Source organism: Ranitomeya imitator, chromosome 5 (genome assembly GCF_032444005.1).
Source record: "Ranitomeya imitator isolate aRanImi1 chromosome 5, aRanImi1.pri, whole genome shotgun sequence".
Classification (NCBI taxonomy): Eukaryota; Metazoa; Chordata; class Amphibia; order Anura; family Dendrobatidae; genus Ranitomeya; species Ranitomeya imitator.
In genome coordinates, this window is record NC_091286.1 from 265420724 (window position 1) to 265435208 (window position 14485).

Sequence of the window (14485 nt, forward strand, 5' to 3'; positions counted from 1 at the left end):
GCTTGTATCCGTTGATAAAAAATCACTGGAGACAGGTTCAATTTTTTCAGCTTGTGTTTTATCCCCTTGTGTCGTCGGCATGCCTCTCCTACCGTTACCACGGTGTGACCATCTATAGGCCCTTAAGCTGTCAAAATCCAGTTTGTCCCGCTGGAACTTGTGTTTCTTACCCCTAATTACCTCTTTTTCAAAAGTATCAATAGAGGTCTTTAGCCGCTGTCTGAAGGGAGTAACCTGTCCCTGTAAATCAAAAGCTTGAAGTTTCCCCTCCTTTGATTTAATATCCTCCTTAAGTTTGGACAGGAGGGCGTAATCGTGTTCCAGCAGCATGTCAATCAATATTGTTGAGCACCTGGACAGGCCATTCTCCCAAGTAGCCTTAAATGTGGAGTCGACCTCCCAGGCTGGGAAGATTTGTACCCGCAGCCCCCTGGGAATGAGTCCCAGCCTCTTATATTCTTCTAAACTCTTAGTATTCCACCAGACTTTGGTCAATGATTTATGCAAGTACATGATGTCACTGCATAATTTGGAAAAACCTTCATTGTAAAGATTTGTTAAAATAAAATTTATTATATACGGTTGATCCCAGTTTGTGCATATCCTTCTCTTGTGCTTTTTTCTGATACTGTTTATATGCACGTGGCTGATCGCCGTCATATTATGTGCGGTGCCCGCCTTTCTCTGTTGTTTGTATCCACTACCTCTTCAGGGCGCTCCCGATAGGGCTTCAGCATATTAAAGTGGAACATGCGGATAACCCTGGGTTCGTCACAATCGGCGACATTATAGGTGGTGTCGGCTATTTTCCCCACTACCTGGTAGGGCCCCTGCCATGCAGCTTGGAACTTGTTCTGCCTAGTGGGCTCTAACACCAGGACCTTCTGCCCTATTTCCAAGGTGCGCTCTCTGGCCCTCCGATCGTACCATACGCGCTGGCGCCGCTGGGCCACCTGCATGTTCACACGTACAGCCTGGGTCAGCTCCTGTAGGTGGTCCCAGAATTCCAGCACATAGGGTACAATAGGTACCCCTTCTATGATGCCCTCCCCTTCCCAGTGTTCTAGCACTAAGTCTAGGGGTCCCCTTACCCGTCTCCCGTATACCAGTTCGAATGGGGAGAACCCCGTGGATTCTTGGGGCACCTCTCGATAGACAAACAGAAGGTGAGGCAAGAATTTCTCCCAGTCTCTGTAGGTCCTGGTAAAAGTCCCAATGAGTTGTTTTAACGTCACGTTAAAGCGGTCACACAACCCATTGGTTTGCGGGTGGTACGGGGCGCTTCTAATGGACTTTACGCCGCACAGCTTCCACAGTTGGTTGGTCACCTCTGCTGTAAACTGGGTACCCTGGTCTGAGATAATCTCCCGGGGAAATCCAACCCATGAGAAAACCTGGAGCAGGGCAGCCGCCACCGTCTCTGCCAGTATGTTAGGTAACGCAACCGCCTCTGGATACCGTGTGGCATAATCTACCACTGTCAATATATACCTTTTCCCTGACAGACTGGGTTTGGCTAACTGCCCTATCAGATCGACCGCTACTCGGCTAAATGGTTCCTCCACAATGGGGAGGGGGCGTAATTTGGCCGTGCATCGATCTCCCCTCTTGCCAACGCACTGGCAACTGTCACAGGTCTGGCAGTATTGACGAACATCATAGGTTTCCCCCGGCCAAAAGAAGTTTTGTGTCAGACGATGCCTGGTGTGACTGACGCCGAAGTGCCCGGCCAAGGGTATGTCATGAGAGATTCGCAGTAACTCCTGCCTATACTTCTTGGGAACTACCAGCTGTCGTTTTATAGTGGGGCTCGTCCTTGTGTGGTGCTGCTCTGTGATCCGGTAGAGGAGTCCCTGCTTCCATATAAACTGTTCCCCTTCCAGAACCCCTCTCCCCTCCTGTGCCTTCCCACGATATCCCTACAATGAAGGATCCTCAAGTAACTCTTAAATTCATCTGGGGTGGCCCAAGAAATGTGTCTGGCTATGGGAATACATGTAGGGCTTGGATGTCTTACCTGGGCCTCCTCTGAGTGTGATTCCGCCTCCGCAGCTCGAGCTTGTCTCCGGGTGGTCACAGGATATGTCTCAGCCAGAGGGGCAACCGAGAAGGCAGACAACATGGGCCCCAAGTCATTTCCCAGCAAAACATCTGCAGGCAAATCGTCCATCAAGCCGACCTCAACAAGGCCATCGCCAACTCCCCAGTTCAGGTGAATCCTGGCAGTGGGCAGTCGATGTATGGCTCTCCCTGCTACATGGACTGCCACTGTCTGGTCCGTCTTCTCTTGGTCCCGGACGAGATGAGGCTTCACAAGGGTCAAAGTTGCTCCAGAATCTCTTAGTCCCTGCATGCGTTTCCCATTAACCCACACGACCTGTTGATGATTATCTGCCCGGGCTGCCTGCACGGGGTCTACTTCATGCAGCACTTCCTGCATGTCTTCCACCCCTTGGTTAGTTGTAGCCCCCAATGCGGGGTCAGCTTCGCCTTGGTAGCAGTGTACAGCGGCCCGGCGGAAGGTAGCTGTTCCCACCTTTGGCCACTGAGTATGCTGAGTCCGGTTGGGACATTGTCTTTGCAGGTGGCCCAGCTGACGGCAGGTGTGGCATCGCACCCCAGGGGAACTGTGGTAGGCCGGGTTTCTAGCTGGTCCCCCTACAATCTTCGGTGGTTTGGGGCCCTCCAGGTCCATGGGCGGACCCCTAGTTGTCCGGATCATCTTTGATCCGGACAACTGAGGCCCCTGGCGTCATGATGTTCATCGGCCAGGCGAGCGGCTTCCTCAAGAGTCATTGGCCGCCTGTCCCGAAGCCATTCCTGTGTCTCGGGGTTTAGTCCATTAAAGAATCGTTCTAACAAGAAGAGCTGGAGGACGTCCTCCTTAGTGGTTGCTTGGCTCCCTTGTACCCACTGTAGCAGTGACCGCCGTAATTTACAGACCCATTCAGCGTGGGTATCGGTTACTCGTTTTATAAGTGCGCGAAACTTTTTGGCGGTATGCCTCTGGTGTCAGCGCATACCGGGCCAAGATCACTTCTTTGATCCGCTCATAGTCCATACAGTCCTCATCAGGTACCGTGCGATAGGCGTCCGCTGCCCGGCCTGTCAGCTTGCTGGCCAGAATCTGAACCTGTTCCTCCAGCTTCACTTGATGAAGGGCACACTGCCACTTAAAGTCCTGCAGAAAGCCATCAATGTCTTCAGCTGCCTCCCCCAACTGTCGGAAGGCATTATACTGGATCTTTTTGTGGCTTACTGTTGAAGGTACCTGGGTGGAGGCCAGAGCTCCCCTTGCTCGCTGACTCTCCTCTCTCCGCTCTGCCCTCTCCATCTTGGCCAGCTCCACTTTGGTTCGCTCTGCCATCTCCATCTTGGCTAGCTCTATCCTGGTCCGCTCGGCCATCTCTTCCTTCAGATCAGTACGCACATCAGTCATCACCTCTCGTATGATCTCTACTGCAGGGTTTGGCCATAGAACGCCAGTCTGTTCTTTACCTCCCTCTGGAATTCAGTCTCCTCCACGTTCACATTGGGGGGGCGCTGCACTGTCGTGTTCCATGATGGCTGCTATCAAATCCGCTTTTGTTTTGTTGCTGGTGATCAACCCTCGGGCTTCCACCAGATCTTTTAATGTAGTCCTCTTTAACTTCTGGAAGTTGTCTTCCATTCATTCCTTTTCTCCTGTAGAAGGGGTATCACATCCCGCTGTCTGCCACCAGTGTAACGGGGTCTACTGTGCTGTAGTACCTCTTTCAGCACCCCCCGTGTTTCAGGAGGTCCACTCTGCTTTTGCTGGATTCTGAATGAAGGACGCTGGCTGGACTGCCTTGATTACGTGAGAGCATATAAAAGCTGACTGCTACTCCACGTATTTCCAGTCTAAAAGAACACACTTTATTCACAGCACACAGAATATATAACACAGATACACAGGGCAGGCCAATAGAAAAAGCAGGCCAGACATACATTACAATAGCCGCAGGGGGCCGGAGCCTGCTGACATTTACTGTGGGAATTACAAAGGTGGGGGAGGTCAGAAGGAGAATATCTTGTCCCCTCTGACCAGGGGCACAGCCTGTGGACTGATGCATTTCACATGGAACCTATTATGCATAATATATACTGCATAACATATTCTTGGTGCTGGGGGTTCTGTAACACCCTCGTTCCCCTGTTTGTGTGGAGAGAGACGACTGGTGTGTACATTTCCTCCCAGTTTACATCTCAGTTTACCATTACAGCTGAAGTGGTGGTTGGTGGGGAAACTGAGATTGTATAGGTTCTTGTGGATAGTGGAGCTGGAGTCAATTTGGTGGAGTCTCACTTTGTTCAGATCCACGGTCTGATCGGTAGGATGCTGGTGAGATCCATTTCCATTCAGGTGATTAACTCTGTCTCTCTCAGCCAGAGGAGCTTGTCCCAAGTTGTAGAAAATATTAACCTTCATGAAGAGTCTCTGTCGTGCTACATTTTGGAGGGTATGCCAACTCCCATCATCTTAGGCCTTCCCTGGCTGAATAGACACAATCCTGTCATGGATTGGCGGTCCAGGGAAGTAGTGAGTTTGGACCCGTCTTGTAAAGACTATTGCCTGGGAGGTACGGTCTATGCTGTCCTTTTTGAATCTACCCCTTCTTCTGTGACTGAAGATCCAGAGTGAAGTCCTGCCGCGCTTCGTGGTGGAGAATCCTCTTCCCGCTCCAACATCGTGACTCCGCCTCCTTCCTCGAAGGTAGCTTAATAGCTGAATAGATTGCGCCTAGAAGCTTCTGTTGGGATCGGAGAAGGCTGCCGCATGCCATAAGCTAAGCATTAGGTACAGGGAGGGTACTAAGGAAGTCTGGCTAGGGTAGCCAGGCCAGTGGATGCTGACGCAGGTCAGGTGCCATGACTCTGCCGCTCTGCGCCAGTCACTGAGATGTAGGACTGCAGCCAGGTCCCTACACTTTCAATAGTTTCTCTTTTGTTAAATGTTCCTTATTATTAGAAACGGTTCACAGCAAAGAGACGTGTATTTTACATGCTTTGAGATATTTATCCCTATATTGGTGGGAGGCTCCTGCTTGGTGGGTGGCCCAGGGCCCGGGCCTCTTGGGCCCCCCTAAATCTGGGCCTGCTTGCCACAGCTCGCATTGATGTGCCACCCTGGATTAGCTGCACTACCTGAGCCACTTGTGTGGTTTGTAGAGTCCGTCTCATGCTACCACGAGTGTGAAAGCACAACCAACATTCAAAAGTGACCAAAACATCAGACAGAAAGCATTGGTACCGAGATGTGGTCTATGGTCCCCACCTGCAGAACCACTCCTTTATTGAGTGTGTCTTGATAATTGCCAATAATTTCCATCTGTTGTCCATTCCATTTGCACAACAGCATGTTAAATTGATTGTCAAGCAGTGTTGCTCCCCAAGTGGACAGTTTGATTTCACAGAAGTTTGATGTACTTGGAGTTATATTCTGTTGTTTAACTCCTTTTTTTGAGCAGTGTATATATATATATATATATATATATATATATATATATATATATATATATATATATATATATATATATATATATATATATATATACAGTATATATAGTACAGACCATAAGTTTGGACACACCTCATTTAAAGATTTTTCTGTATTTTCATGACTATGAAAATTGTACATTCACACTGAAGGAATCAAAACTATGAATTAACACATTTGGAATTATATACTTAACAAAAAAGTGTGAAACAACAGAAATTATGTCTTATATTCTAGGTTCTTCAAAGTAGCCACCTTTTGCTTTGATGACTGCTTTGCACACTCTTGGAATTCTCTTGATGAGCTTCAAGAGGTAGTCACCGGGAACGGTCTTCCATCAATCTTGAAGGAGTTCCCAGATATGCTTAGCACTTGTTGGCCCTTTTGCCTTCAATCTGCGGTCCAGCTCACCCCAAACCAGGGGTGTCAAACTGCATTCCTCGAGGGCCGCAAACCATGCGTGTTTTCCAGATTTCCTTAGCATTGCACAAGGTGCTGCAATCATTATGTGTGTAGGTGATTAAATTATCACCTGTGAAGTACAAGGAAATCCTGAAAACATGACTTGTTTGCAGCCCTCGAGGAATGCAGTTTGACACCCCTGCCCCAAACCATCTCAATTGGGTTCAGGTCTGGTGACTGTGGAGGCCAGGTCATCTGGCGTAGCACCCCATCACTCTCCCTTCTTGGTCAAATAGCCCTTACACAGCCTGGAGGTGTGTTTGGGGTCATTGTCCTGTTGAAAAATAAATGATGGTCCAACTAAACACAAACCGGATGGAATAGCATGCCGCTGCAAGATGCTGTGGAGCCATGCTGGTTCAGTATGCCTTCAATTTTGAATAAATCCCCAACAGTGTCACCAGCAAAGCATCCCCACACCATCACACCTCCTCCATGCTTCACGATGGGAATCAGGCATGTAGAGTCCATCCGTTCACCTTTTCTGCATCGCACAAAGACACGGTGGTTGGAACCAAAGATCTCAAATTTGGACTCATCAGACCAAAGCACAGATTTCCACTGGTCTAATGTCCATTCCGTGTGTTCTTTAGCCCAAACAAGTCTCTTCTGCTTGTTCCCTGTCCTTAGCAGTGGTTTCCTAGCAGCTATTTTACCATGAAGGCCTGCTGCACAAAGTCTCCTCTTAACAGTTGTTGTAGAGATGTGTCTGCTGCTAGAACTCTGTGTGGCATTGACCTGGTCTCTAATCTGAGCTGCTGTTAACCTGCGATTTCTGAGGCTGGTGACTCTTGGTCTTCCTTTCCTGGGGAGGTCCTCATGTGAGCCAGTTTCTTTGTAGTGCTTGATGGTTTTTGCCACTGCACTTGGGGACACTTTCAAAGTTTGCCTAATTTTTCGGACTGACTGACCTTCATTTCTTAAAGTAATGATGGCCACTCGTTTTTCTTTACTTAGCTGCTTTTTTCTTGCCATAATACAAATTCTAACAGTCAATTCAGTAGGACTATCAGCTGTGTATCCACCAGACTTCTGCACAACACAACTGATGGTCCCAACCCCATTTATAAGGCAAGAAATCCCACTTATGAAACCTTCAAGAAAAGCACATCCAGCCCATGAATGGCAGCGCTTCCCAGGACTCACATTCAAAGATGATATTTCATATTTTTTTATTTCATAACTTTTATCCCAGTCTCAGAAACTTAAAAGTTATGAAATAAAAAAATATGAAATATCATCTTTGAATGTGAGTCCTGGGAAGCGCTGCCATTCATGGGCTGGATGTGCTTTTCTTGAACTACTCATCCTGTGTGAGTCTTACTCTGGCTCTCTCACTTGGATCCACCCGAGGCAAGCTGCAAGCCCTGTATATTGAAAAGTATCTCAGAGGGAATTTGGAGGATACACGATCTAAAGCCATTTTAGTCTTTTATCAGGTGAGTGCATAAAATTGTGCACCCTTTAAAGACTATAATATTGTGTTTACGCACTTAGGGCGCCGCGATTTGTCTGTTCTTCTCTCCCAAACAGGGTTTTTTTGCACTTATGAAACCTGACAGGGCACACCTATGAAATGAAAACCATTCCCGGTGACTACCTCTTGAAGCTCATCAAGAGAATGCCAAGAGTGTGCAAATTAGTCATCAAAGCAAAAGGTGGCTACTTTGAAGAACTTAGAATATAAGACACAATTTCAGTTATTTCACACTTTTTGTTAAGTATATAATTCCACATGTGTTAATTCATAGTTTTGATGCCTTCAGTGTGAATGTTCAATTTTCAGTCATGAAAATACAGAAAAGTCTTTAAATGAGAAGGTGGGTCCAAACTTTTGGTCTGTACAGTGTGTGTATATATATATATATATATATATATATATATATATATGTCCCATATTCATTAGTAGGGTCAATGTGTAATGCTGCTGCAGTGCAGTATAGCGCAACCTCCGCCAGGGGATGCTGGTGAGGGAAGAGAGGTTGCACACACACAGCATAACACCACTGACCAGCAGCATAAGCACGACCTGGTGGCAAAAGAGTGGTCAGACAAGCCGAGTCAGAAACAATCAGGACAAGAAGTACCAGAGGTTAAAGCAATGCACGTGGTCAAATACAAGCCAGAAGTCAGAGCCAGACAGGAGCAGATATAACCGAGATGAGAGACAGTAAAACAGGTCAGAAGACAAGCCGGGTCACTTACCAAAAGGCCCAAGAACAGGGAGCGAACACTAAGACAAGCGGGGAGGCAGGAAAAAGAAGTCACGGGAACAAAGTAAACGGGCAGAGGACAAGACATGTTAACAAGGGGTCAGCTGCTCTAGTCTGGGAGCATGAACTATCGCTGACATTGGTCTGCAGGCCACAGCAGACTGAAATAGCCACACCGAACCTAGAACGAGGCAGAGAAGGTTAACCCCAACAGGACCAGACAGGGGAGAGAATAGCAAGAAACAAACCCCAGCCTGGATCATGACACGATGCTCGTCTACTAATCATGCTACATCAGTCCCTCCATTGCGATGCTGGTTCCCCCCACTTTATCATTTGCACTCCTCCCCCACTTCATCATGTGCAGTCGCCCTCCCCTGCTCACTTCCTCATTTGCGGTCTCCCTCCCCTACCTCACTTCTATCATTTGCAGTCCCCCTCCCCCACTCACTTCATCATTTGCAGTCCCCCTCCCCCACTCACTTCATCATTTGCAGTCCCCCTCCACCACTCACTTCATCATTTGTCATTCCCATCCCTCTTTCACTTCATTTGCAGTCTCTCACCCCAGTCACTTCTTCATTTGCAGTCCCCCTCACTTCAACATGTGCAGTCCCCTCACTTCATCATGTGCAGTCCCCCCACTCACTTCATCATTTGTAGTTCCCCTCCCCCTCACTTCATCATGTGCAGTCCCCCTCACTTCATCATTTGCAGTCCCTCCTCCATCACTTGCAGTCCCTCCTCCATCACTTGCAGTCTCCCTCCAAATCCCCCTCGCCCATGTGATTCATTTTATAAAGAAAAGAAAAAAAGTTTTTCATACTTACCTCACTGACGATACCCTGCAAGCGCAGTTTCGCTTATGGTGTCCTCATACATGATGTTGAGAAGCGATGACGTCATTGCGTACGTGCCGTCACCTGACCAGAAGTCCAGAATGCGGAGGGAGCGGGAGCTGCACAGCCATCCAGGATAGACGGCCGTGGAGCTCCAAGAACTCTCCCACCGCCATGGTGTGCACCGCACACATATCTTCATTGCACAATGGTGCTGGGGGCGCCTTCTGTACTGCTGCTCACCGGGCCCCATACAGCAGTAAGGGCAGTAATGGTGGCCCTGCGCGCATCCACCTGTCAACTGAAAATGCTGACAAGCTGACTCATCAAAATGAACAAGGCCTGGATTCTCAACCCCACCGAATGACAGCAGTGGAACATAACGTCAACTAAAATGTTCCTTTTTTTTGGTGTATTCTGGCTTATTTTGCATGCACTCAAGTATACGGTTCTTGTTTTCTAATTTTTCTTGTCCTCCTCCTCCACCATATGTACAGGGTCATGATCTGACCTTCGCTCTTAATTTTTCCAGAGTGTGTATGATGACCTACTACATAATTTTTTTAGGATGTGTATGAGGCCTACCACTACAATTCTCTTAGATATATAAATGTATACTCCCTAGGGGTAAAGGTTTTTCAGCCCTTGCACTCGCTTTACCAGTCTAGGATTTCCACTCCTAAATAATGGGAAAAAAATGTTTCAGAGGTCTTCGTGTATACAGTATGTCTTTCAGGGAGTATTGCAGTCCCTCCTTCTAATTTTTGGCAGGCCTTGCACTTAAATAAATAAATCTTTATTTTTATATAGCGCTAACATATTCCACAGCGCTTTACAGTTTTGCACACATTATCATCGCTGTCCCCAATGGGGCTCACAATCTAGATTCCCTATCAGTATGTTTTTTTGGAATGTGGGAGGAAACCGGAGTACCCGGAGGAAACCCACGCAAACACGGAGAGAACATACAAACTCTTTGCAGATGTTGTCCTGGGTGGGATTAGAACCCAGGACTCCAGCGTTTCAATGCTAACCACTGCGCCACCTTGCTGCCACTTAGTGCAGAGCCTTCATGACTAGGCTTTATTAGCGTAGGGTTAGCTGTTAGAGAAGGGTTAGTTTAGCATTAGAGGCATACACAGGGATGGACTGGGATTGAAATTCAGCCCTGGAAATTGAAAGCACATAGGCCCATGTTGTTCCTCCGCCTGATGCTCTGTCTGAACTGCACCCTGAGGACGCTGATACTGTTAACAGCACAGCAGACAATGTGACCAACAACTGAAACAGCCCATCTGGCATTTGCCAGAAGTGCCAGATGGCCAGTCCGGCCCTGGACATACAGGCAGGGTTTATTGATAAACAGTAGTGATGATCGGATATATTCGTTACTCGAGATTCCTCGAGCATGCTCGGGGGTCTTCCGAGTATTTTTTAGTGCTCGGAGATTTAGTTTTTCTTGCCGCAGCTGAATTATTTACATCTGTTAACCAGCATAAGTACATGCGGGGGTTGCCTGGTTGCTAGGGAATCCCCACATGTACTTATGCTGGCTAACAGATGTGAATCATTCAGCTGTGGCAAGAAAAACTAAATCTCCGAGCACTAAAAAATACTCGGAGGACCCCCGAGCATGCTCGAGAAATCTCGAGTAACGAGTATATTCTCTCATCACTAATAAACAGTCCTTGCTGCTGCAAGCTAAAACTAAAAATCCTTTTTAGGGCTACATCTGTTCTTTTACTAATAATACTACTGCTACCTGCATTGATTGTAAGTAGAGTTGGACGGACCGTATAGTATTAGAGGCATGTAGGCAGGGTTTATTGGCTTCCACTCCTTTCATAGGTCTACTGCTGCAGCAAGCTTAAAACAAAAGTAATTTTCAGGGCTGCATATTTTATTTTCCTAAATAATACCATAAAGTTTACAGGAATTTATTATCTAAATAATTTAAAATGTGCGTGCAGTGAAGGAAGGAGAAGTGAACATCCTACTGATAGTGATCAACACAGAAGCTGTGTGCCTGAGCAAACTGTGCCTGCTGCGGGAGTGGGTCTAGGAGTCCAACTCCTTTTAAAATTTTCCCCCCAAATTGTCCAAAAATTTTCTGAGGCCCCCCTCTACATCTCTTCCAGAGTCTATTGCAATCCCTTCTTTAAATTTTTGTTAGGCCTTGCGCTAAGTGCATGCGCTTCAGCAGTGTAGGAACTCCACTCTTAAACTTCTCTGACAAGACATGAGCCTCTGAGAAAATGGCCACAGAGAAAATGGTCACTCACCAGTCACTCTATGCAAGTGAACTTCTCTGACCCTCTACTCCTCACTAGTTATGGAGAATGTGGCCTACTCCATACCATCATTTTTTGGGGTGTTTCTTCAATTTTTAATAGAGCAGTGCAGTTGTGACCAGATCTTGACTTTCCACTCAATTTTCACTCAGCACATCAACAGCTTTCGCAGACACAAAAAGAGGACTTAGAAATCATCCAAAAAAATTTCAAAAAGCACCAAAGAAAAAAAAAAGGCAGCGATGCTTACCAGCCCAAGCCTCCAAACAAATGCACTATTAGGGTGCAGGGGGACCCAATTAAAGATGGCAGCAACACAGGTGCAGCCTTACCGATAAAACAACCTCTCTCAGCCTACCAATCATTGGAGGTGGTTGTTTGGTATATTAGTGCACAAAAGATAATAATCTGTATGCGGCGTGGGAAAATATTCTGAAAAATTCCCACGCTAGAGTTCATATGAGTTTATGCCAGCAGGGGGCGCATCACCACAAGTCTACGATGCTACGCTCCCCTGCATTACATTGATTCCCCAGTTTATAGAACCAGAAGCAACAGCTGCATTAGCAGGCTCCTGGTTGTAAATTTATTTAAGCCCTTTAGATGGATTTACAGCGTGGGACATAACTGGTAGCCAGAAAGGTATGGGATATTGTTGCTTTTTTATTTTATTTTTTTACAGAACAAGGATCTTCAGGTGGATTAAGCGTACAATAAAGATTTTAAAACTCCATGTATGTATATATTTCATTAAAATACTTTATTCATAATGTGTGTGTATTATTAACCCTTTACTACCATTGGATTAATAATGGATAGGTGTCTTATTGACATCTCATTATTACCCAGGCTTAATGTCACCTTACATTAGCAAGGTGACATTAACCCTTTATTACCCCAAATCCCACCGCTACTCGGGAGTGGGAAGAGAGAGGTTAAGTGCCAGAATAGGCGCACCTTACAGATGTGCCTTTTCTGGGGTGGCTGGGGCAGATGTTTTTAGCCAAGGGGGCCAATATCCATGGTCCCTCTCTAGGCTATTAATATCTGCCCTCAATCACTGGCTTTCCAACTTTGGCGGAGAAAATTGCGCGGGAGCCCACACCAGTTTTTTCTGTGATTTAACCCTTTATTTTAACACCCAGAGCCACCAAATTTTGCACACAGACACGTCTAGCATTAGTAGTGAGGAATATGTAAAAAAAAGGGATATGAAATTGTTTACTGTATGTAAACCATGTCTCATATCCTGTCGGGTTTGATAAGGAGATAGCAAAAGTCAGCAATTGAATTACCGGCTTTTAAGCTATCTAGCACTGTATGAAATATAAATATATATATATACACAGTATATATATATATATATATATATATATCAGCTACTCACTGACATATATACAGGTGTTGGACAAAATAATGGAAACACCTAACGTTTTGGCATCATAATCTTCGAACATGTAATAAACATGCAAACCGTGACATATGATCATGTTTTGTAGTTGATTATTTGTGTTATGTGATATGTGTATGTAAATTAACTGTTTGTTTTGCATAATTGTAAGAACATTGATGAGAACCTGATACCAATGGCAGACCTCTCGGATTTTCAAAGAGGCCAAATTGCTGGTGCTCGTATGGCAGGTGCTAGTGTAACAGAAAGTGCCCGAATGCTTGGCGTGTCAAGAGGTACTGTCTCCAAAGTAATGATTGCATTTAAAAGAGAAGGAAAAACGTCCGCATCAAAGCACAGGTCCTGCCAAAAGTCAAAGTTGACTGAGAGAGACTGTCTGACTCTAAAGCGAATTGTGAGAGAGGATCGCAAGACCATGGCTCCGAAAATCACTGCTGAGCTCAATGAACACCTACAGAACCCAATTTCCACGAACTTCGTTCGTCGGGTGCTGCACAAATCTGGATTCCACAGAAGAGCTGCAATTAGAAAACCGCTGCTCTCAATGACAAATGTGTCCAAGCGTTTAGAGTGGTGTAGAAACCTCCAGAATTGGTCCCTCGAGCAATGGAAACATGTGATATTCTCAGACAAATCATCGTTAACCCTATTTCCGACCTCCGGCCGAGTGTACGTTTGGAGACAGCCAAAAGAAGCATTCCATCCAGACTGCCTTCTCCCAACCGTAAAACATGGCGGATGTTCTGTGATGATCTGGGGTGCACTTTGTTGGAGATCCGCCGGGCCAATGATATCCCTTCATGGAAGAATTAACAGCCGAGATTATTTAGGCATTTTGGGCGACCAAGTGCATCCAATGGTTCAAGCACTGTTCCCGGAGGGGAACGCCATCTTTCAGGATGATAATGCACCAACTCATACAGCTAGAATCGTTCAAGAATGGCACGAGGAACATTCTAATGAAGTTGAGCATCTCATCTGGCCCCCACAATCCCCGGACCTCAACATTATTGAGCATTTATGGTCGATTTTAGAGATTCAAGTTAGACGTCGATTTCCGCCGCCATCGTCACTCAAAGAACTGGAGGGTGTTTTAACTGCACAATGGGCTAAAATTCATTTGGAAACAATTCACACCTTGTATGAATCCATACCTCGGAGAATTGAGGCTGTAATTGCCGCAAAAGGTGGACTTACACCATATTAAACTAACTTTTGTTGATGTTTCCTGGTGTTTCCATTATTTGGTCCAACCCCTGTATATATATATATATATATATATTGTATATATATATACATATATATATATATATATATATATATATATATATATAAATATATATATATATATATGTATATATACTGTATATATGTTTTCATGAATATTTAAGCCCATGGATCCATTCTATGTCCATTTTGCAAGCCGGCGAGAAAATCTTGCCGTACGGATGCCATACGGATGTTTAGAGAAAAAATCGCATCCTCGCGTTGAATACGGATCACTGTTCAGGAACTTTTCTGCGTATTACGCCTGTAAAAAAAGGACCGTATTTCCCTACGCTAAGTGTTACGCCGGCCTAATTTTTGGCAGTTCTTGCATTGTGAGTTTCAGAGTCCCTCCTTCATAAATTAAACAGGATGTGTCTGACCATTTCATACACACCACATGCCCACATAAGGTAGTAAAATGATAACATTACATTTATTGGTGATTTTTTTTAACCATTGAAAGTAATGAGAAAGTGCAAAAA